The 24,667-nt window shown below is 43.9% G+C and overlaps 1 protein-coding gene across 1 annotated transcript in view; it reads left to right on the plus strand.

The window, feature by feature from the left end:
- ANKS6 (ankyrin repeat and sterile alpha motif domain containing 6) overlaps positions 1 to 24,667 on the plus strand; it is a 705,076-nt gene that overhangs the window by 559,970 nt on the left and 120,439 nt on the right.

Here is a 24,667-nt window from a genome sequence, read left to right on the forward strand (position 1 = left end):
CTGTTACACTCTGGTTCCATGTGTGTCCATCCCTTGTCTCCAGTCCTGCCATGCCTCAGTATCCAGTTCTTGTCTCTAGTCTGTCTCCATGTTCCAGCTTGCACCTTGATTCCAGCCTCAGCCTAAGTCCTGCTGGCCGCCAGAATCCAAGGGCTCAACCGGTGGGGGCTAGTCCATGCTAAGATCTGCTCTGCCTTACCTTGAAGTCCTGAGCTGCCCCTGTGGGAGTTCCCCAGCCCTAGCTGGACCCTCAGTTGTGACAAATTCTTTGCGTGAAACTTATAAATGACTTCAGAATGGAGTCATGTAACAATTAGCAATGTCCCCAATGCCCCCCCCCCCCAAATATGGGTTAATATGCTGGATGTTGATGGCAAAATTGACTTACTATTCTGGAATATTACTGAAATCTATTCAGGGGACCCTAAAAAGCCTGCATCATTGATGCCAATAGAAGCAAAATTGTGCTGTTTTTTTAAATGTGTATATATAAGTATAGCTCTGAATTGTAATAACCTTGGGATTATTTTAAACTAATAACATGAATCAGAATAATGCTTTTCTTCCATACAGGATTCCAAGCATTGTACAATTTAACATTTTGGAAATGTGTCATTTTATAGGGATCAAGTATGGCAATACAGACATGGATCCTGTACAGACTGGATATAGGAATCAACCTTAGTATAAGTGGGTTAGATTGCTGACGATAACCATAAATGGCTGAATCTTGTTATAATAATTTGTAGTTATATAGAACTTTTCATCCTGGCAGCTTTGCAAAACACTTCGTGATGATAAATTCTACAGAAATATACATTCCAGCTGAAAGGGTGAGAGAAAGAGTGCGGTCTCACCATGGAACAATACAGAGGCATTATGACATTTTCTGTTTTATTCACCATTCCCTTTCTAATAATTCCCAACATTCTGTTTGTTTTTTTGACTGCCGCAGCACACTGAACCAATGATTTCAATGTGTTATCCACACGCCTAGATCTTTCTTGGGTGGTAGCTCCTAATATGGAACCTAACATTGTGTAACTATAGCATGGGTTTTTTTTCCCTATATGCATCACCTTGCACTTATCCACATCTGCCATTTGGTTGCCCAATTTTCTAGTGTCACGAGGTCTTCCTGTAATTTATCACAATCTGCTTGTGATTTAACTACTCTGAACAATTTTGTACCGTCTGCAAATTTGATTACCTCACTCGTATTTCTTTCTAGATCATTTATAAAATATATTGAAAAGTACTGGTCCCAGTACAGATCCCTGAGGCACTCCACTGCCCACTCCCTTCCACTGAGAAAATTGTCCATTTAATCCTACTTTCTGTTTCCTGTCTTTTAGCCAGTTTGTAATCCATGAAAGGACATCGCCACCTATCCCATGACTTTTTATTTTTCCTAGAAGCTTCTCATGAGGAACTTTGCCAAATGCCTTCTGAAAATCCAAATACACTACATCTACTGGTTCACCTTTATCCACATGTTTATTAACTCCTTCAGAAAAGTGAAGCAGATTTTGTGAGGCAAGACTTGCCTTGGGTAAAGCCATGCTAACTTTGTTCCATTAAACCATGTCTTTCTATATGTTCTGTGATTTTGATATTTAGAACACTTTCCACTATTTTTCCTGGCACTGAAGTCAGGCTAACTGGTCTGTAGTTTCCCAGATTGCCCCTGGAGCCCTTTATAAATATTGGATGATTTTAATGATAGGTTACAAATTTTTAGTAATAGATCTGAAATTTCATTTTTGAGTTCCTTCAGAACCCTGGGGTGTATACCATCCGGTCCAGGTGATTTACTAGTTTTCAGTTTGTCAATCAGGCCTTCCACATCTTCTAGGTTCACCGTGATTTGGTTAAGTCCATCTAAATCATTACCCATGAAAACCTTCTCCGGTACGGGTATCTCCCCAACATCCTCTCAGTAAACACCGAAGCAAAGAAATCATTTAATCTTTCCGCGATGGCCTTATCTTCTCTAAGTGCCCCTTTAACCCATCGATCATCTAACGGTCCAACTGACTCCCTCACAGCCTTTCTGCTTCAGATATATTTGTGAGTTTCTCCTCTTCGGCCAACTTCTTTTCAAATTCTCTATTAGCCTGTCTTATCAATGTCTTACATTTAACTTGCCAACGCTTATGCATTATCCTATTTTCTTCTGTTGGATCCTTCTTCCAATTTTTGAATGAAGATCTTTTGCCTAAAATTGCTTCTTTTACCTCCCCTTTTAATCATGCCGGTAATCGTTTTGCCTTCCTTCCACCTTTCTTAATGTGTGGAATACATCAGAACTGTGCTTCTCTGAGAACGCTCTGGAAATTGTTAGCTCCTGGAAGGCAGGGCCTTGCTTGGTTGTGGCAGGCCCCGGGCCGGTGGTGGCATGCTGCCTGCACCGAAAGGGAGTGCTCTGACAGGTTATCTTTGTTATGGCTCAGGTACATAGTTGTGGTTGTGTATTGCTATTGTTGTGATAAAACTGCGGCCAATTTACTCCACATCTAGGCTCTATGGTACTCCGTCTCCATGTGTGCTGCTGTCTCTTCCCCTCCTTCCACTGGTGACAGATGGTTGCAGCTGCCCAGGTTATAATTTACACAGTGGTAATAAGTACAGATTGAATAAAATGGGTTTCAGGGATGAACCCTATGGAACACCAGTCGTTATCATTTTTTGGTCAGATAAAGTATCATCTATTTTGACTCCAAAGGAATGGTCTTTTAAGAAGGAGATGAACTATTCTAGCACCTTATCAGTAATTCCTATTTCCATCCGTCTATTAATTAATATGATGTGATCTACGGTATCAAAGGCTGCAGATGTCCAATCAAACAACCAGATATGAGCAAACTGCATCAAATCCTCTCAAAACTGTGTTGGAGAGAGAAAGTAAAAGCGATTCTGTGTTATAGTTCCTTCTGAATCCAGATTGACTTGGATAAAAGGATATTATTATCAGTGTATTCTATCAGTTGTATGTATACTGTTTTTTCTATTATTTTTGCTAAAAAGGTAAGGTAGAAATTGGTCTATATAATTATTCAGAATTGTCGGATCAACTTAAGATTTTAACAAGTTTTATAGATGCACATTTTAAATCCGATGGCAATGCTCCATTATCCAGGGACAAATTAACCAATTTTATTATACTTCATGAGATAGTCTCAACAACCAATTTTATCATAGAACATAAGTATTTAAGTGATGACATCCTACAATAGTTGAAGAATGATGCTGAAAGAGAGATTGCTGGAGAAGATAATACCAAAAGAAACCTCAGGTGAGAGTTGTCTGAGTAATAAAATAACACTACAGTAAAGGTACTGGAGAAGCTAAAGACCACCAGGACAAAAATGTCTGAACATTCAAGGACTACCAAAACAAATTTGCCAAAACATCTAGAAGAACTAGAAGTAGCAAGTATTAACATTTAAGCAAAGGGAAAGGGTGCAATGCTGGAGGATGAGAACAATGCAAAACAGGCTAGGAAGAAGAAGAAAAGGAATGAGGCACCCAAGTAGTAAAGGACCATCAGAACAAAGATACCCAAGCAGCCAGAAGACGTGGAAGAGACAACTGATGAGATATCCGTAAAAGGGATGCATCACAGGAGAGTAAGATATGCCAGGAAGCAGAATGAAGAGGAAAAGTATCAGGAGATTGAAAAATTGGTGGTTGAGCTCTAGGTTTATATGGCTTGGTATGCTGAGATCTTGGAAAGGGTAAATATGACACTCAAAATTAAAAGCATAATTGATGTGAACAAGGCCATAATTCATATTAAGGAGCCATACATATATTGATAACATGGACATATATCATATACACTATTGTGCAGTGAAAATTATTACTGAGAGAATCTTACCAAAAAGTACACAAGGTCAAAAGAAGAGGAGAAAGATAACTCCTCTTTGGAAAAAAAATGTGTAGAAGAGATGTCACTCTGACACAATTATTTATTTTTATTTATACAGCTTTTTTATACCGTTATGCAGAAAACATGTTTATCTCCACTGTTAACAAAATAAAAGCAACTCAAAAAATAAAAGCATTAAATAGGAATAAAATTACATTAACATGTCCAATATAAGAAAAAATATTAATAACAAAAATCCACAACATAAAGCTAAGATATGCTGCCTAACAAAAGAAGATCTTAAATTAAAACCCTTCAAAAATAAATAGAAAATAACAAAAGCACAAAAGCTGCTAAGATATGAATAGAACCCCAGACAGAGGCACCAAAATAAAACATTTAGAGTGAATCGAAAGCAATTCTACAGGGAATTTGAGAAGAGCATATTAAAGCAATTCTACAGGGAATTTGAGAAGAGCATATTAAAACACCTCCAACTAAAAAAGGAACAGAATAGCTTTGAAGAAATTTGTATGAAGCTCCTGTAGAGCATAACAGAGAAAAAAATGGTTGCCCAGCATACAGGGGAATATAGAAATGATAAACATCAAAACTATGGAATGGCCTGAAGTTACAACAATTGAGGTTGGAAGCCAGGTTAAAAAGAGCCTCAAATTGGAAGTGCCCTAACCCTAACAGATTACCAAACTTTTGGCTCAAATATTTGACCTCTCCACCAAGAACTGGCTTACTGCAAGAACCAAATTATTAGACAGCTAGAATTTACTCTACATTGGCTAATAATAGAAGGAAACTTCCAAAGGGAGAGCCAAATAATGCCCCCAAAAGTTATCGACCAATAACTTGCTTGCCTAAAATCTATAAATTGTTCATTGCAGTCAGTGCAGATAGAATATTGATTCCAATTAAATCTTGGCAGCAGAGCAGAAAGGTAACAAAAGAGGAGTATATGGAACCAAAGACCAGTTGATGCTGAACCAAAGCCATTATGATCAGGTGTAGAAATAGTCAAAGCCTCAGTATAGCATGGATAAACTATAAGAGAGCCTTTGATGGCATCCTACATTCATGGACAGTAAATTGTCTTGAACCCTATATAGATGGAAAATATTATAGTCACCATGAAAATGTGACAGACTGCACTTTACCTGAATTATAAAGATGATCAATACATCATTCCTAACATTAAGATCTAGTGAGGAATATTTCAGAGATTCACTTTTGTTTTGTCTGGCATTAAATCTGTTGCTTGCTCTTAACTCCTTGGGGTATGGAATTAGCTTTAATCCTAGCATGACCAATTCTCAACCAATGACAGCTTATCTACTGTGTATAGAGGTTTTGAAACTCTACAATATCCTGTAATGCTCATTCCCTGTACGTACCCGGATCAGTCCAGACAGCTGGGTTATGCCTCCCGTCCATCATGTGGAGTCAGAGAACAAACTGAAAAGGCGCACCCCCCTGATAAGCCAGTGTGCCACCTGTGGTCCCTCAGTATTTCTCTGACTCCAGCAGGTGGAAGACAGCATACCCTGCGGTCCTGGTCTTATTCAGTTTATTTCTTTTGTGGTTAAATCTTTGTTTTAACTTTTGGCCAATGATTAGGACAACAATTTAGTGAGTATATTTAAAAAAAAAAAAAAAAAAAAAATTAAAAAGGAGTTTGGATTGTTTTGCTTATTTAGTTTCTCTAGACATATTTTGAAACAGCAGGCTTAGCTGAGCTGTAAGGCTTCCAGCTCACTTACCTGGAGAGCCAGTGGCAGCCCAGTGGGTATGGGAGATTTTCCGGTGGGCCGGTCTCTTTCCCCTACGAGGCAGAGAAGTCTCCATCCCTTTGCAGCAGAGACGCTTCATTCCTCTGCAAGTAGGGACATTTCTTTCCCCTGCTCGTTTGAAAAAAAAAAAAAAGATTAAATATATTTGATCATAGCCTGCACGTCCCTGGGCCTCCAGAAGGGGTGAAATTTCACCTGGCTGCTTTGTTTGTAATTTGTAGGGCTCAGGACTGTCAGCCATGCCGCGGGGAGTTCAGTGCTCCGCGTGTGGAGAGTTGGCAGCACGACTCTCCCGCGACAGCCTGTGTTCCCGGTGCTTACCGGGGGGCTAGGGGACCTCACAACTGCCTCTTCCAGGCAGCAGATTGACCCCGCGGTCGTGGGGAGCAAATGCCCGGGCATTAGATGGATCTAGTCAGTTGGTCCCGTTCCCGCGGAGCGCAGGAACGGCAGCCATCTTGAATGTTTCCCCTACAGTGGAAGAACAGAGCTCTGGAGGAGGGAACTTCCCTCCCCTACCGCGTTTAAGCCCGGTCCCGCCCCCCCATGACGTTTCCCAACCTCTGCTGCCTTCTCCTCCTCTCTAGGCCCCAAAGGAGGGGGCCTTAAGGAGACAGCACCCGTTTTCTTCGCAGTTTGTGCTGCTATTACACAAAGCTTATTTAAAGGCAGAGGCTGATGATTTTCAGTTGCTGCAGCTGTCCAAAAGGCCCAGGCCTGATCCTCCAGCGCTTACATCGCTGCGGCCGGCCATAGAATTTCCTTCAATGGTGGATTGTTCAATTGACCCCGCACCTCTAGACCCCAATCCAGATCTGGGAGATCACATGGGCGACGATGTGGATTCTGCAGCGCCGGCGGAGGGGGATGATCCGAGGCTGCTTCGTTTGTTCCGAAGGGAGGAGTTGGATCCTCTCATCCCGCATGTGTTGGCGGAGCTGGATTTACCGGTCCCACAGGCGAGGACGGACAAACACCCGGGGGATCCAGTCCTGTCCATTCTTCGTGCTCTCCCTTGAGCCTTTCCGTTCCATCCTAGCCTTTTACAGCTCATGACTTGCGAATGGGATGTGCCGGAGGCTACTCTTCGCATTAGTAGAGCAATGGGAAAGCTCTATCCGCTCCCGGACGAGTATCTGGAACTTCTTAAGACTCCTAAAATGGATTCCATGGTTTCGGCTGTCGCCAAGCACACTACTATTCCAGTGACAGGCGGCACGGCCCTTAAGATCTTCAGGACAGAAAGCTAGAAATACTGCTTAAAAGGATATTTGAGGTGTCCAGCCTCGGGGTGAGAGCGGCGGTTTGCAGTAGTTTTATGCAGAGAGCCACTCTTCAATGGGTTCAGCAGCTCCTTATTGCTCAGGAGTTGCCACCGGATGAGGCCGAACAGGCAGACCGCCTGGAGGCGGCCGTTTCCTAAACTGTGGATGCCCTATACGATCTGCTGCGAACTTCTTCTCAGGCAATGTCCTCTGCGGTGGCGGCAAGGAGGCTGCTGTGGCTGCGCCATTAGTCTGTGGATTCCTCATTCAAGTCTCAGTTGGGTTCCTTTCCCTTTAAGGGGAAGCTTCTCTTCGGTGATAACCTGGAACAGCTTATCAAGGACTTGGGAGACAATAAGGTGTATAAGTTGCCAGAGGACAAGCCTAGGTCTATTCGCCCTTTCTCGGGCGTTTTCGAGGCCAGAGGCATTTTCGTTCGGCTAGAGCGCTGCCCTTCCCGTCTCGGCAAGCTCCGTCTAGGTCCCAGGTTTGGGCCCGTTCCTTTCGGGGTAGACTGCTTTCCCAAGATGGTGCCTCCCAGGGCTTCAACAAGGTGGCTCAATGAAGGTGCGCAGGCCCATTCCTCCGTTCCGGTGATCGGGGGCCGTCTCTCTCTCTTTCAGGAGGAATGGCTCAAGATCACGTCGGATCAATGGGTCTTAGACATTATAAGTCACGGTTACGCTTTAGATTTTGCTTTCCCTCTAAGAGATCTCTTCATGGTGTCCCCTTGCGGGTCGCGGATGAAACGGCAAGTGGTGCTACAAACCTTGGATCGTTTGAAGGCCCTGGGAGCGATCATCCCGGTCCCACCGGGGGAGTATCGGATAGGCAGGTATTCCATTTACTTTGTAGTTCCCAAAAAGGACTCCTCCTTCCGTCCCATCCTGGACTTGAAACAGGTCAACAGAGCCCTGCGGGTTCCGCGTTTTCGCATGGAAACCTTGAGATCAGTCATTGCGGCAGTCCACAAAGGAGAGTTTTTGGCCTCTTTGGATCTGACAGAGGCTTATCTACACATAGGGATTCAGGAGAATCAGCGGTTTCTCAGATTCATGATATTAGGGGAGCATTATCAGTTTCAAGCGCTGCCATTCAGTCTGGCAACGGCACCCTGTGTGTTCACCAAGGTCATGGTGGTAGTAGCGGCATCGCTGAGAAAAGAAGGGATTTTGGTGCATCCTTACCTGGACGACTGGCTCATACGCGGGAAGACGCGGAGCCAGTGCGAGCAGGCGGTTCACTCGGTGGTGCTTCGGCTGCAGTCTCTGGGCTGGGTGATGAACCTTCCCAAAAGCCAGCTGATTCCCTCACAGGTCTTGGAATTCCTGGGTGCCTGGTTCGATACGAGTGTGGGCAAGGTGTTTCTACCTGTGAAGCTCATGGACAAGTTGATGTCTCATGTTCGTCGACTCCTGACTACCCCGTTACCCATCGCCTGGGATTATTTACAGGTTCTTGTTTCTATGGCTTCTACTCTGGAAATGGGCCCATGGGCGTTTGCTCATTTGAGGCCTTTACAGAGGGCGTTGCTCTCCCGTTAGGACCCCAAATCCGAGGATTTTCATCTTCAGTTGCCTCTTCTGGATCCGGCGCGAAGCAGTCTACAGTGGTGGCTAATCCCGGAGCACTTACAGCAAGGGATGGATTTGGAGAGCCCTCAGTGGTTGATCGTGACGACAGACGCCAGCCTCTCTGGTTGGGGGGCGGTTTGCCAATCACACTCTGCTCAGGGCCTGTGGTCACTTCCAGAGTCCAGATGGTCCATAAATCGCTTGGAAACCAGAGCGGTTCATCTGGCTTTACGCAGCTTCTTTCCTTTGGTATGGAATCGGTCGGTGAGGATCCTCTGACAATGCCACCACGGTAGCGTACATCAACCGTCAGGGCGGAACGCGAAGTCGACTGGTGGCTGCAGAAGCCGACTAGCTGATGGCGTGGGCGGAACGCAATCTGCAGCATCTAGCAGCGTCTTATATAGCTGGAGTAGACAATGTCCAGGCAGATTTTCTCAGTTGACAACAGCTAGACCCAGGAGAGTGGGAACTATCCGAGGAGGCGATGCAGCTCTTGATTCGGAGGTGGGGGATCCCTCACCTCGATCTAATGGCAACTCGAGCAAATGCAAAAGCGGGCCAATTTTTCAGCCGCAGAAGGGAGCACGGAGCGGAAGGAGTGGATGCCCTGGTCCTTCCTTGGCCCAGCAAGGTACTCCTCTATATGTTTCCTCCTTGGCCTCTCGTGGGCAAAGTGCTCCGAAGAATAGAGTCCCACCGGGGCCCGGTAATCCTGGTGGCTCATGAGTGGCCGCGAAGACCCTGGTTCGCAGACCTAATCAACCTGGCGATCTAGGGTCCCTTGCATCTCGGCCACATTCCGAACCTACTCCATCAAGGTCCGGTATTTTTCGATCAGGCGGATCTCTTCTGTCTAGCGGCCTGGCTTATGAGAGGCGCCAGCTGAGGAAAAAGGGGTACGCTAAGTCGGTGATTTCTACTTTGCTTCGTGCGCACAAGGCTTCCACATCGCTTACTTATGCTCGGGTTTGGAAAGTCTTCGATTCCTGGTGTACCGGTTTTCAGGTTTCCCCAAGGAGGGCTACGGTAGTCCACATCCTAGGATTTTTACAAGAAGGTCTAAGGAAGGGGTTGGCGTACGGTTCCCTTTGGGTTCATGTGGTGGCCTTGGGCTGTCTGCGAGGCCCTGTGGATGGTACTTCCCTCGCGGGCCATCCAGATGTGGCACATTTTTTGAGAGGCGCTAAGAATCTAAAACCTGGGGGAGGTAAACTTAGAGCAGGAGAGCCATTGTGGTCCAGTGCACATGCTGGAGGGATTTCTCTTGGTGGAAGTGAATTTTGCATTGTGAAATCTGCATTGTGGCTAAGTATTTTTGCTTATTAATTTCAAGTTTTGTAGAAAGCTTCTGTGAATAATTCCTGTCTGTGTTTTAATTTTCTTTATAGTCTGTTTCATTTATTTATAGTAAGATAATATTCTAGTAAGTTAATTTGCTGTTTGGTTGCTGCTATAAAGTTAAAAAAAAAAAAACAAAACCTCAAAAGAAAGCACTCCAGCTTTTAATCTGTTAAAATCTCTTTCTCTTTTGGAGTTAGCTGGCACTAATAACCTGTTCAAATCTTAATATTGGGGCATAAAGACTGTTTTTTAAAACAATTGACCAAAAAGGACAGGCAACCTTCCAGAAGTGACGTAATCTAACTGGTTGGGTGTGTCTCAGACCTTGGGGGAGGTAAACTTAGAGCAGGAGAGCCATTGTGGTCCAGTGCACATGCTGGAGGGATTTCTCTTGGTGGAAGTGAATTTTGCATTGTGAAATCTGCATTGTGGCTAAGTATTTTTGCTTATTAATTTCAAGTTTTGTAGAAAGCTTCTGTGAATAATTCCTGTCTGTGTTTTAATTTTCTTTATAGTCTGTTTCATTTATTTATAGTAAGATAATATTCTAGTAAGTTAATTTGCTGTTTGGTTGCTGCTATAAAGTTAAAAAAAAAAAACAAAACCTCAAAAGAAAGCACTCCAGCTTTTAATCTGTTAAAATCTCTTTCTCTTTTGGAGTTAGCTGGCACTAATAACCTGTTCAAATCTTAATATTGGGGCATAAAGACTGTTTTTTAAAACAATTGACCAAAAAGGACAGGCAACCTTCCAGAAGTGACGTAATCTAACTGGTTGGGTGTGTCTCAGACCTTGGGGGAGGTAAACTTAGAGCAGGAGAGCCATTGTGGTCCAGTGCACAGGCTGGAGTATATTATTGGTCTAGTTCTTTGCTAATTCGTTTGCTTTAAGATTCAGTATACCTGCATTTCTCTTATTGTAGAGCTATCTTTATAATCTGTTTAATATTGGCACATAAGTACTGAGAGATCATTTAATAGATAAAGGACTATTAATGTTCCAGGAAGTGCCCTGCTTTACCCAGCTTGTCCCAGGTTAAACTGTTTGACTCCCTCCCACCCTACCCCTCTACCCACCCACCCACCCCTGGGGCTTGTTTTCTAATAAAGACTGCCTAACTTAATATTGGCAGCGAGATAAATTAGTACATTGGTAACAGTCAAGGAAATACAAATCACAAATTACCAAGATGAGGACTATCCAATGTAACTGCTGTGGAGCCTTTATTCTGAGGGAAAGCATCTGGAAACTTAGAGCTTGCCCAATTTGTGCACAACTCTCTTCCTTGAAAAAGGAGCTGACTGAGGTTAAAGATCAATTAGCTTCAATTACAAGTATTACACCCACATTGCATTACTCAGAAAATAATTCCCCAATATCACAGAAAAACCAGGAGTCAAGAAAAGGAGATTCATTAGGCTCAGGTAGGACCCACAGTCACCCATTCTTGACAGATGGGCAGCCAACAGGTATACCCCCCCACTCAAACAGGTCATTAAGAAATTCTTTAAAATCCAGGAATACAGTGGGCTCTGGTAGAATTAGACCTGTGATGAGGAGACACACAATGTACCAAATGCAAAAAGAACATAAAAGCCTTCTCTATATTAAAAACTGAAGAAGTTCTTGAGAAAAACATTGAAGTGTTACCAGAAAAGAGAAAAAAAAACAATGCATGCAGAATTTCAAGATCCGTAACCAAAAGAAAAATCTAATTGAGATGGATATCTCTGTCAACAGTGGCACAACTGCAAAAAGAAAGAGTGAAGTGAATAACAAATCTCAACTAAACTCTCATAAGGAGTCCAGGAAAAGCAATAACCTTAAAGAGAGTACCTGGAAGGCTATGACCACAAATGCTCATAGTTTGGGAAATAAAATCCCAGATCTGCAGGCCCTAATGACTGAGGCAGAATTGGACATTGTTGCTATCACAGAAACATGGTTCACAGAATCTCATGAATGGGATACAACAATACCAGGCTACAACTTGTTAAGGAAGGACAGAGAGGATAGAAAAGGGGGAGGTGTGGCTCTTTGTCAGAAACAACATCCAAGCATCTGAGCTGCAAGGAAGTTGGGGTAAGGAAGAAGCTCTATGGGTCGACCTAAAAAAAGATGACGGAGCATCCATTTATATTGGAGTGGTTTACAGGCCTCCAAACCAAAAGGAAGAGCTGGACAGAGATCTGGTTGAAGACATCCATAAGATAGGTAAGAAGGGAGAAGTGGTGATCGTTGGTGACTTTAATATGCCAGATGTAGATTGGAAAATCCCATCTGCAGAAACTAAAAATAGTAGAGCAATAGTGGATGCCATGCAAGTATCTTTGTTCAAACAAATGGTGTTGGAACCCACGAGAGAAGGAACTATACTCGACTTAGTGCTCACTAATGCAGATAATGTCTCTGATGTCCAGGTGGGCGCCCACCTCAGCACCAGTGATCATCAAACGGTATGGTTTAATTTCACTAAAAGAATATGGAAAAGAATCACAAAGACCCGAGTTTTACAGTTCAAAAACACGGACTTTGAGGAAATGGGGAAGTACCTGGAGGAAGAACTAAAAGGATGGGAGAACGAGAGAGATGTGGATCAGCAGTGGACCAATCGAAAAGGAGCAATCACCAAGGCAACTGCTCTATATGTTAGAAATGTAAAGAAAAGCAAAAGAAAATTGAAACCTATCTGGTTCTCAAAGGAGGTGGCTGACAAAATTAAAGCTAAAAGAACAGCATTCAAGAAATATAAAAGATCCCAAAGGGAGGAGCACAAAGAAGAATATTTGTTTCAACTGAGGGAGACGAAGAAATTAATCAAGTTGGCAAAAAGTCAAGTGGAAGAGAGGTTTGCCAAGGAGATAAAAAATGGTGACAAAACATTTTTCAGATACATCAGCGAAAAGAGAAAGGTCCAAAGTGGTATAGTGAAATTGAAAGGTGGTAATGATCAATGTGTGGAGAGGGACGAAGAAATGGCAGAAATATTAAACGAATACTTCAGCTCTATGTTCACTAAAGAAGACCCTGGAGAAGGACCATCTCTACACAACAAGAAACTGGAGGGAACTGGAATAGATGAAAATCCTTTTACAGTAGAAAATGTATGGGAAGAGCTAAAGAATCTGAAAGTGGACAAAGCCATGGGGCCTGATGGGATTCATCCAAGGATACTGAGGGAGCTCAGAGATGTTCTGGCGGGTCCACTGTGTGACCTGTTTAATAGATCCCTAGAAACGGGAGTGGTACCAAGAGATTGGAGAAGAGCAGTGGTGGTCCCGCTTCACAAGAGTGGGAACAGGGAGGAGGCTGGCAACTACAGACCGGTTAGCCTCACTTCGGTGGTGGGAAAAGTAATGGAGTCACTGCTGAAAGAGAGAATAGTGAACTATCTACAGTCCGAAGAATTGATGGACCAGAGGCAACATGGATTCACCAGGGGAAGATCCTGTCAGATAAATCTGATTGACTTTTTTGACTGGGTAACCAAGGAATTGGATCAAGGAAGAGCGCTCGATGTCATATACTTGGATTTCAGCAAAGCTTTTGATACGGTTCCACACAGGAGACTGGTGAATAAAACGAGAAGCTTAGGAGTGAGTGCCGAGGTGGTGATCTGGATTGCAAATTGGTTGACGGACAGAAGACAATGTGTGATGGTAAATGGAACTTTCTCTGAAGAGAGAGCGGTTTTTTTTTTTTATATTAAATCTTTATTAGTAATGTAAAGGTACACAAACCAGAACAAGGGTAGATGAACATCATAAAGCTAACACAAACAGTTGTCCGGTTACATAAAAGTACATAATCATCAGAAACTTTGTTCAACTTTTTCAAACAAACAGTTGTCATCCAGCAAGGGATCATTGGAAAGAAGCCGCCTTAGTACATTCTAAGTGCTAAAGTACATGGTAATAATACAACAGGCCCTGGAAGAAAACACCCGTTGAGTCCCCGCTGTCTGACATTAAGAACATCCTGAGTTGTTATCTCCCCCCCATCCCCATCCAACCCCTTTCCCACCCACCCCCACTTCACAGTGCCAGGTGATAATAATAATAATAATAATAATAATGCGGGATGAATTCCAAAAATCGCGAGGAGAGCAATAACAGTAATGAAAGGCTCAGTACGTCTCCGACACTAGAGAGTATCATGAGACCTTGGAAAAATAGTAGGAAAACAATACGAAGGCCAAGTGCTTACTCGGAAGTAATATCCATGAAGGACCCCTGGGCATGATATTCGAGAGAGGGTTTCCAAAGGGCTAATGTGGATTGCTTCCGTCCTGCGTTTTGTGTATGTGCCGTCATTTGCTAGAAAGTCGCCAACCTAATCATTTTTTGAACCCACTGATTGTACTGAGGAGGGGAGGTAGAGGTCCAATTTGCCAAAATAGTTTGTTTAGCTATGAGGCCGGCTTTATCCATCAATCTCGCCACCAACGGATCGAGGTCTAAAGTCTGGAACACTTCACTGCCCAGCAACCAGAATATGGGATGTAAAGGGAGTGAACAGTCAGCGAGTCTCGAGCAATGATTATGGATGGTCGACCAAAATGATTGAATCTTAATACAGGACCAAAAACTATGGAAATAAGTCCCAACATCAGGCGCACATTTCAGTCATTGAGGGTTGGGACTAATCCCCATCCGATATGCCAGATCAGTAGGACAATAAAATTTCCAAATAAATTTAAATTTCATTTCTCTCAGGTTAACATTTTCAGAAACTGTCTTAATACTTAGTAGATAACATTGTACGACCTCGGGCGTGAGGGCTGTATCTGAAACGTCATTCCACCTGTCACATATAGTTTGGTAAGAAGTAGATGGTAAGTAGCCCTTCAACAGCTTGGAGAAAAATGAACAAGAAAACCGGATGGGCGTGTCTAGGCCTAGGATTTTATGGATATGATCCCTATAAGCAATTTCCATGGAAAGGAATTTAGTGGGGTGGATGTAGTGTCTGAGTTGTAGATATGCATAGAAATCATGCTGAGGGAGGTCATATTTGGTTTGGAGTTCAGAAAAACTATAGTGGTGTGTTGTGGAGGGCTGGAGCAGCTGAGATACTAATATCAAACCCTTAGTAGCCCACATGTGAAAGACTGTGTTACCCTGTCCCGGGGGAAAGGTTGGGTTGTTACAGATCGGTATGAATAAAGTTTCTGGCCGAAGGAGCCCTAGGGTCTTGTAAAAATAAGCCCAAGCCTTCCTGCCCGAGGTGACCATCAGAAATTTACTACAATCAGGAGAGAAGTTATGTGCGGGACATTGCAACAACCCAGCAGGGGAAATGCCCTTTAAGCTACCCTGCAAAAAGTGTGGGGGAAAAATATTCAGTACCCAACATCCAGTCCCTTATGTGACGTAGCATACAGACTAAATTATAGCTGCGGAAATCTGGGCAAGCTAGGCCTCCCTGACCCCAGGAGTGTGTAAGGTGTTTGAGGGATAACCGGGACCTCTTCCCCCTCCAAAGAAACCGTCTAATGTCTCCATGCAATTGAAAAAGGTCTTTTCGTGCTAGCCAAATTGGAAGCATTTGTAGCAGGTATAGCCATTTTGGCAATTCCATCATTTTTAGTAATTGAACTCGGCCAATCAGAGAAAGCGGTAAATCTTGCCATTGCTGAAGCCGTCTTTTAGTTTTTTGTAGCAGGGGTTGGATATTGATGTCATAGATAGTTTCCAGTCTTTGAGGTACCAACACCCCTAAATATTTTATAGGTCCATGAGCCCACTTTAACGGAAAAGATGTACCCCAAATTCTTTGTAAATTTCGATAGATTTCCAGAGCTTCGGATTTATCAGTGTTTATTTTAAGACCAGAGAAACTGCCATAACAGAGTTGATGCGCCAGCACTTTTTGATAAAGCATGTTGTGGGCTAGTGATAAAAATTAGTATATCATCAGCAAATGCTGCGTTCTTGAAAACCTGTCCGTTGCAATTGAGACCTGGGATCTTAGCATCCAATGCAATGCGCCGGAGTAACGGATCAATTGCCAGGATATAAAGGAGAGGCGACAATGGGCAACCCTGTCGCACCCCGCGCTGTGGAGTAAACGCCTTTGAGAGGAGACCGTTTACTAATATGTGTGACGTCGGTTGATTATATAGTAAGGAAATATATGATAGCAAAGGGCCTTGAAAAACCAAACCTTTGCAAGACAGAAAATAAATAACCCCACGAGACCCTGTCAAAGGCTTTTTCGGAGTCAAAACTCACAGCCATAGCAGGAATTCGGTGTAGCTGGCAATACTGAATAGCAGTGAGCAATTTAGCTATATGGGAACTGGAGGAGCGTCCTTTAACAAAGCCTACTTGATGAGAAGAAATAAGGGCGGGTAGTATGAAACTCATGCGATTAGCCAAAACATTCGCCAAAAGTTTAAGATCACAATTCAAGAGGGAGATTGGGCGATAGGATGCCGGTAACCCTGGGTCTTTGCCCGGTTTGGGCAGCACCGTAATAAACGCTTTATTAAAGTCCGAAGGAAATGTGCCCTTAGACAGAGCATTGAGATAGAACGGGTGGAGAGAATTGATTATTTTATCCCCTAGTATTTTGTAATAATCATAGGTGAACCCATCTGGCCCAGGCGCCTTCCCCGATTTGCTTTTATGTATAGCTGCCAGTATTTCTAATTTGGAAATAGGGGCATTTAGTTTCTCTCGAGAGTCCGTTAAGCTAGGGAGAGGTAGGTCTTGAAAAAAATAGTCTTCCTCGGTAGGTCCACCCACTCGATCCTCCGTATATAAGTGGGTATAAAACAGACGCATAATTTCAGCTATTTCATCTCCCCCATGTACCCAAGTACCTTGGGTGGACCGAAGTCGCTCTACATATGTTTTTGAATGCCGAAGATGAACCATATTAGCTAATGTCTTCCCAGATTTATTACCGTAGCGGAAGAAGGAGTGCTCCTTATAATGTAAAGTTTTAATAGCTCTCTGTTGTAGTAGGGCTTGAAGTTTCCCTAAGGTTTCGTGGTATTGAGTCCAATGGGCTTGAGATGGTAGATGTATGAGGTTTGATTTATCCCTTTTGAGCTGTTGATCATGGGATAGGATTTCGGCATTTAATTTTTTATTTCTATGACGTAAGAAGGATATTATCTCCCCTCTCATCACCGCTTTCCCCGATTGCCAGAGCAGTTCAGGATTATCTTGATGGATATGATTAGATTCTAGAAACTGCCCCCATTTAGTTTTGAGGTAGTTATGGAAATTTTTGTCATCCTTCGTGTAAGATGGGAATTTCCACCAGCTATTTCTAGGCACTTCACCATCCCAATTGATATCCACCCAGATTAAGGCATGATCAGACACCCCTGGGGCAGCAATATTTGTGGTAGTAATGAAGGGAAACAGATTCGCTGAACCCAATATATAATTGATACGAGAGAGCGTTCCATGGGCTTTAGACACATGAGTGTAATCGCGTTCCTCAAGATGGAGGACCCTCCAGTAATCCAGGAAGTTGAGTTCTTGGCAGACACGTTGTATAGGTGTTTTATGTTTTTGCTTATTTAGAGTGGATTTGTGACTGGAGCGATCTAGGGAAGGGTCATGCACAGAGTTAAAATCCCCCGCTAAAATTTGTGCCCCCTCGCCATTAACAGTGAGAAGATTAATGATTTTCGTGAAAAAGGCTAGGGAAGGGGAATTAGGTCCATAAATATTACTAATAGTAATATCTTTCCCGTTTAATTTCCCTATAATGACAATGAATCGTCCCTCTGGGTCTACAATTTCTTTCCTCAATTGAAAGGAAAGACTTTTATGTATCAGCATAGCCACACCTGCTTTTTTCCCTACTGCGGCTGAAAAATAGCAGGAGCTCACCCAGTCCCTTCTAAGTTTCATACTCTCTGCAGCTGTGAGGTGCGTTTCTTGAATGCATGCAATTTGAACTTTCGATCTCTTGAGAAATTGCAATACCTTGGCTCTTTTAATAGGGTGGCCAAGACCATTGACATTTAAGCTGGCCAGTTTCAAAGATGACTTACCCAGTGTCTCGGAAAGAAAGTACCCTGTACAGTAATAGTGTGGGAAAATAGTGGGTTTCCCAGCCTAAACCCACCATCCAACTGAAAGCTAAAGCGAATTCTGTCTCAATCTGCAGCCTCCCACTTAGCAATCCTGAAAAAACATCCTGAAAAGGAACCCGGAAAGTAGGCAAATCCCATGCACTATGAAGTATAACCCTCCCCAAACTCCCTCCCCCCCCCCTGAACCTTAACCCATCGAGTGTTAAGACATCCCATTTTATTCCCTGACAATCAAGGAACAAAATGAGCGAGGGTACGTGTAGATGCGTCGTGCCCTCGCCCCCCATGTAATAATATATAACAGTCCAGCCCGAAAAAACCATTTATAGATTATAGAACGTATATAGTAGCCTGAGTGAGCAAAATAGAAGCAAATTATAAAACAAAAAGGGAACTCATGCCAGCAATAACACATTTTTACAGCATTTACTTAATGACTCACCCCCACCATCAATGACCGTTTGTCCTTAGAAGAAGCAATAACATAAAAGAAATCGGTAACCCGAGTGCTATATAGCAAATTATGCTCCCATCTCCCCAAATGTGAAGTCTTTGATTCCGCCTCTCAAGACAGGTTCGTAGCCCCCGGCGGAAGGCTTCAGGTCCGTGCCGGTATAACCCCGCAGCAGGTGACCATGGCTGCACCTGATGGTAGCAATCTTTATATCCGTCTATGATAACGAATAAAGTCTTTCCCATCCCAAATACCGGTGGATCTGTACTTCCGCACGGAGGAGTAGAAAAAAAAGAAAAGTGCGCAACGGCATCCGGCCAAGTCCCTGGCCTGAGATATTGAGAAATATCCCCTTAGGAATAGCGAAAAAGAGAGAGAAAAAAATTTTTTTTGAGGAGCTCCGAAAAGAAAGCTCAGTATGGCAGGTGACAATTCCAGCCTCCAAATATAAATCTTAGAACTTGCTTCGCAAACGGTCACCCAGCCCCTGGCGTAAGGCTCCTGTACCATGGTACTAGTGTTCTGCCATGTGGGTCCGGTGCTGCACTCGGAATTAGAAGTCCTAACTGTCGTCCATGTCAGAGGAGTAGAGCCTGTCGGGTTCATAAACAAGAGGACCGATTCCAACGAAGTTTGAAGTAGACAACAAAAAAGAACTTACACCAGCTGGTATAGATCCCGTCTCACTTCACGGAGATCAGCACACGCCAATGGTGGTAATATATTGCTTCGCCGGGTCCACTTCAGTGAAGGAATGCTCTTTCCCACCATGCCGGAATCTCAAAATAGCCGGGTAAGCCAGTTGAAATCGAATATTCTTATTATATAGATCCATACATACGGGACTGAACAGCTTCCTCTTCTGGGCTAGTGCAGCCGAGAAATCTTGGAATAATCGTATATTCGCACCTTTGTACTGCAACGTTGCTTGCGCTCGGTAAGCTCTTAATATTTTTTGCTTCTGGGCCCAGTTTAAAATTTTTGCAATTATGAGCAGAGTTCTCTGATCTCCTTCCTTGCGTCTTCCAAGACGGTGCGCGCTCTCTATATGGAAGGACGGCCGCATGTCTGGTAAATTCAAGGCCTCTAGGAGCCACGTTTCCAGCAGTTCTTCTAAGTTCGAATCTCCTACGTCCTCTGGGAAACCTGCCAGGCGAATGTTATTGCAGCGTGCCCGGTTCTCTAAATCATCTATTTTATCTGATTGATTGAGAACTACTTGTTCTAGCTCTTTTACTTTAGCGTGCATCGTGGAATGTTCATCCTCTATGGTGGATACCCGGTCCTCCACCGCGGATAACCTCGGAGGTAATTCAGCAAAGGCATCCTTGAGCTCTTTAAATTGGGTGGACAGTTCATTAAATCTACCATCCAGAGCTGCTACAATGGCATTTGTAACGTTAATGGTAAGATCATTTACATTAGAGCCGCTCGCCGGGGAGCTAGGTGCTGAGGGCCGCGCTGGGGCGTCCGCCATTTTAGGCCCCGTCGTGGAAGGTTTATCTTTTTTTCCACCCCTCAAGGCCATGGTGTTAGCTCCTTTTAACATGAAATGATCAATAGACGTTTGTTCTTTGTTACCTGAGTGAAAATTTCACCGTTGGTTGTGCAGATGGATGGGATTATTAGCGATATTAGGAGGGCGAGGCACAGAGCCCGGGCTCAAGCGTCCGCTCGGCGTCACCGCATCACGTGACCCCGAGAGAGAGCGGTTTTAAGTGGTGTACCGCAAGGATCGGTGTTGGGGCCGGTCCTGTTCAATATCTTTGTGAGCGACATTGCGGACGGGATAGAAGGTAAGGTTTGTCTTTTTGCGGATGACACTAAGATCTGCAACAGAGTGGACACGCCGGAAGGAGTGGAGAGAATGAGATGGGATCTAAGGAAACTGGAAGAGTGGTCGAAGATATGGCAGCTGAGATTCAATGCCAAGAAGTGCAAAGTCATGCATATGGGGAGTGGAAATCCGAATGAACAGTATTCGATGGGGGGGAAAGGCTGATGTGCACGGAGCAGGAGAGGGACCTTGGGGTGATAGTGTCTAATGATATGAAGTCTGCGAAACAATGCGACAAGGCGATAGCAAAAGCCAGAAGAATGCTGGGCTGCATAGAGAGAGGAATATCGAGTAAGAAATGGGAAGTGATTATTCCCTTGTACAGGTCCTTGGTGAGGCCTCACCTGGAGTACTGTGTTCAGTTCTGGAGACCGTATCTACAAAGAGACAAAGACAAGATGGAAGCGGTACAGAGAAGGGCAACCAGGAAGGTGGAGGATCTACATCGGATGACATACGAGGCGAGATTGAAGAATCTAAATATGTACACCCTGGAGGAAAGGAGGAGCAGGAGTGATATGATTCAGACTTTCAGATACTTAAAAAACTTTAATGATCCAAAGACAACGACAAACCTTTTCCGTCGGAAAAAAATCAGCAGAACCAGAGGTCATGAGCTGAGGCTCCAGGGAGGAAGACTAAGAACCAATGTCAGGAAGTATTTCTTCACGGAAAGGGTGGTGGATGCCTGGAATGCCCTTCCGGAGGAAGTGGTGAAGTCTAAAACTGTGAAGGACTTCAAAGGGGCATGGGATAAACACTGTGGATCCATCAAGTCTAGTGGGCATAAATAAAGAGGAGGCAGCAAAACACTGCACGGAGCGGCAGTAGCCACAGAGGCATTCATGGAGCGGGATGCCAGTGGCCAGTAGTCGGTGTTCCACCTTCAGGCAGCAAAACACTGCACGGAGCGGCAGTAGCCACAGAGGCATTCACGGAGCGGGATGCCAGTGGCCAGTAGTTGGGGTTCCACCTTCAGGCAGCAAAGCACTGCACGGAGCGGCAGTAGCCACAGAGGCATTCACGGAGTGGGATGCCAGTGGCCAGTGGTTGGTGTTCCGCCTTCACGGAGGGCTGCCATCTCCAAAAAAACCAAAAACAAGAAACAAACAAACAAAGCAGGGGTGGGTAAGAGTATGGGGCAGGGGTGTGGCCTGCTTGTTGCGGCAGTTGCTACCCCTGATTGAGCTAGATGTTCACTGGGATGCGGATACGGCGCTGCTCTCTGCATGGTGGAGGGGTGGAAGGGAGTTGGGGCCGGAGGGTGCTGGAAGCCAATAGTGATGGATGGGAGGGAGAAAAAGGGTGGGGGGAAATAAATAAATAAATGGATGAACTGCGTGGCTTGCTGGGCAGACTGGATGGGCCGTTTGGTCGTCTTCTGCCGTCATTTCTATGTTTCTATGAATCTGGTCCTACGAGCTCTATGCACCCTGCATTTTGAGCCCCTCAAACGGGCCACGTTGAAAGATTTGACACTAAAGACCATGTTTATCGTGGCTATTTGTTCGGCGAGACGGATATCAGAGCTCCAAGCGTTGTCGTGTTCGTCTTCGGGAGTCTCGCTTCGGACGGTGCCATCCTTCCTCCTGAAGGTGGTGTTCGCCTTTCATGTCAACCAGTCGGTCGAGTTGCTGGCTTTCTCAGCTTTGGATCTTGATTTCCCTCAGGCTCAGGAGTTGCGAAAGTTGGACGCTCGTCGAGTCCTTCTCCAGTACCTGGAAAGTGACTAATGCGTTTAGGTTGTCGAACCATCTCTTCGTGCTCTGGAGTGGTCCTAAGAAGGGGCAGTATGCGTCTAAGGCTACTATTGCCCGATGGTTGAAGGAGGCCATCGCTTCGGCATATATATGTAAGGGCCGCCCAGTACCTGAGGGTCTTAAGGCTCATTCTCTTAGATCTCAGGCAGCGTCTTGGGCAGAGAGTCAAAATGTTTCTCCTCAGGAAATTTGTCGGGCGGCGACTTGGAAATCTCTGCACAATTTTGCTAGGCATTATCGCTTGGACGTCCGGGCTCCAGATGCGGATTGTTTTGGTAGCGCGGTTCTTCGAGCGGGACTTACTGGGTCCCACCCCAGTTTGAGCGGCTTGGGTACATCCCAGCTGTCTGGACTGATCCGGGTACGTACAGGGAAAGGAAAATTAGTTCTTACCTGATAATTTTCGTTCCTGTAGTACCACAGATCAGTCCAGATGCCCACCCAGGTGTTTAGGTAAGTCCGTCGTTTGCCTTTTCTTTCTCTTGCAGAGTATACAGAAGATTTTTTCAGAGGCATTTCAGAAGATGAGCAATTCATTGATCTGTAAGGGGGGAACAATCTACACTCCTTGAACCTTTGTAATTAGTTCGGTCCTCGGACCATGTTGGAGCCATTTGTTACTAGTTTTTTGCTCCAGTCATTGGCCATTGGTTTCTTCGGCAGTTGTATTGGGTTTTTTCTTTCTGCTTTGTTATTCATTATACTGAGGGACCACAGGTTGCACACTGGCTTATCAGGGGGTGCCTTTTCATTTTGTTCTCTGACTCCACCTGCTGGAAGGGAGGCATTACCCAGCTGTCTGGACTGATCCGTGGTACTACAGGAACGAAAATTATCAGGTAAGAATTTTCCTTTTAGCAGATAAACTTTGAGTAGTGAAAAGTTTCTCAGATGACAGGATGATATTTGGCCTGGACAAATATGCTTATGTGCCTTTCCATAAAGGAAAACTTAAGCAAAACTGAAAATATCTTCCTGACTGAAAGTTGCAATATAAAAGAACTGGAGCAGTAAGATATAAATATCTAGGAACAGAGGAAGGTGGAAAATTTTGATATAAAGTATTGAGAGAAAAGATCAATTCAAAATACTATAGGAGACTGAAACTGATATTGAAAAATGCCTTAATAGCACAAAATAATATACAATCTATAAATCAGGTTACAATTCTTGCAATATCATACAGTTTTGGAATAGTAGACTACCCCATAAATATCTTAAAGAATTGGATGTAAAAACAAGAAAGCTCCTTAACACCCTTGTATAAAACCCACTGCATGCTGGGATTATACATCCCTAGAGGTCTTATAAAAATTGATTACATATGTAGAGCTATAATAAGCATTCATGCATATTTAATAGTATCAACAAACCCAATTGCTCAAATATTTATTTATTTAGCCATTTTAGATACCGTCGTTCCAAATAAAGATCACAACAGTTTACATCATGACATACATAATGGGCCGGGTTTTCAAAAGGATACGCGCGCTGGGCCTATTTTCAAAAGGCCCGGCGATGCGCGTAAAGCCCCAGGAGGGGGCGGTCCGGGGGTGGGGCGGGATCAGAGGCTCCCTGCACAGTGGCCATTTGCCGCTGTGCTGGGAATCGCGCGCCGGAAGTCGGCCGGCTCATGCAACTTACTTCAGCCCCAGGGCTGAAGTAAGTTTTTAAACAAAAGAAAAGGAAGAAAAAGGTAGGGGGGAAAGGGCGGGGGAGTTAAGGGAAGGGGAGTTGGGGTGGGGGGAAGGAGGAAACGGGGGGGATGGCAGAGCCGACCCCTGATTTTATAACATGTACGCCCGTGTGCAGGTTTAAAAATCTAGCCCAATATAAATCGACAAATATATTCACTTAAGGTGTTAATATAACATACAATGTAAAGATAGGCACATATGTTGGCTAAAGTTCTCATGGACACATACGTTGACTAATGTTAGCAGGGGTGAGGAAATATGCAGGGAAGAGCTCATATTTGGGGTGGATTGGAATGAGATAAAATAGAGAGGGTTGGGAAGTGAAGTGTTATTGAGTTCGCTAGTTAGGTTCTTCAAGAAATTTGTCCATGTAGGAGTAAATACTAATATCATAACGGTTTATGTAATAGGCATTTTGGAATAACCATGTTTTGAGGTCCTGTTTTAATTTCTTTTTCTTTTTTTTTTCTTTATACTTTATTACATTTCTTGATACATTTTACAATGAAAAAGAAACTAAGAAAACTTTGGATTACATTGCAATTCTTAGGAAAACTAACATTCGTAAGAAAAAAAAGAAAAATAACCAAATGTAATACCAATATTTAAGTCTACATTCTTGGGAAGCCAATCATTAGAAAAATTTGAAGCAAAGATCATATCAATATGAACTATAAGGAGATATTACTTTTTAACCAGTAACTTTATCCAATTAGAAGCTGTTACACATCCCTCATCCACCTTTTTCAGCAAGAAATATTTCCAAATGTGCAGGGTCAAGAAAAACAAACTTGTTCTTTTCAAATGTAATCAGACATTTACAAGGGAATTTGAGAAAGAAAGTGGTTTCTAAGGCCAACATCCTCTGTCTCAAAGATAAAAACTGCTTCCTCCTTAATTGCGTATTCCTAGAGACATCTGGGAAAACCTGGACTATTTGACCACAGAAACAAAACCCGTTGGGGTAGATTTTATAAAAAAATCCGGGGTCAGTGCACGCCAGG

This window comes from Rhinatrema bivittatum, chromosome 2 (assembly GCF_901001135.1).
Source record: "Rhinatrema bivittatum chromosome 2, aRhiBiv1.1, whole genome shotgun sequence".
In the NCBI taxonomy this organism is placed as follows: Eukaryota; Metazoa; Chordata; class Amphibia; order Gymnophiona; family Rhinatrematidae; genus Rhinatrema; species Rhinatrema bivittatum.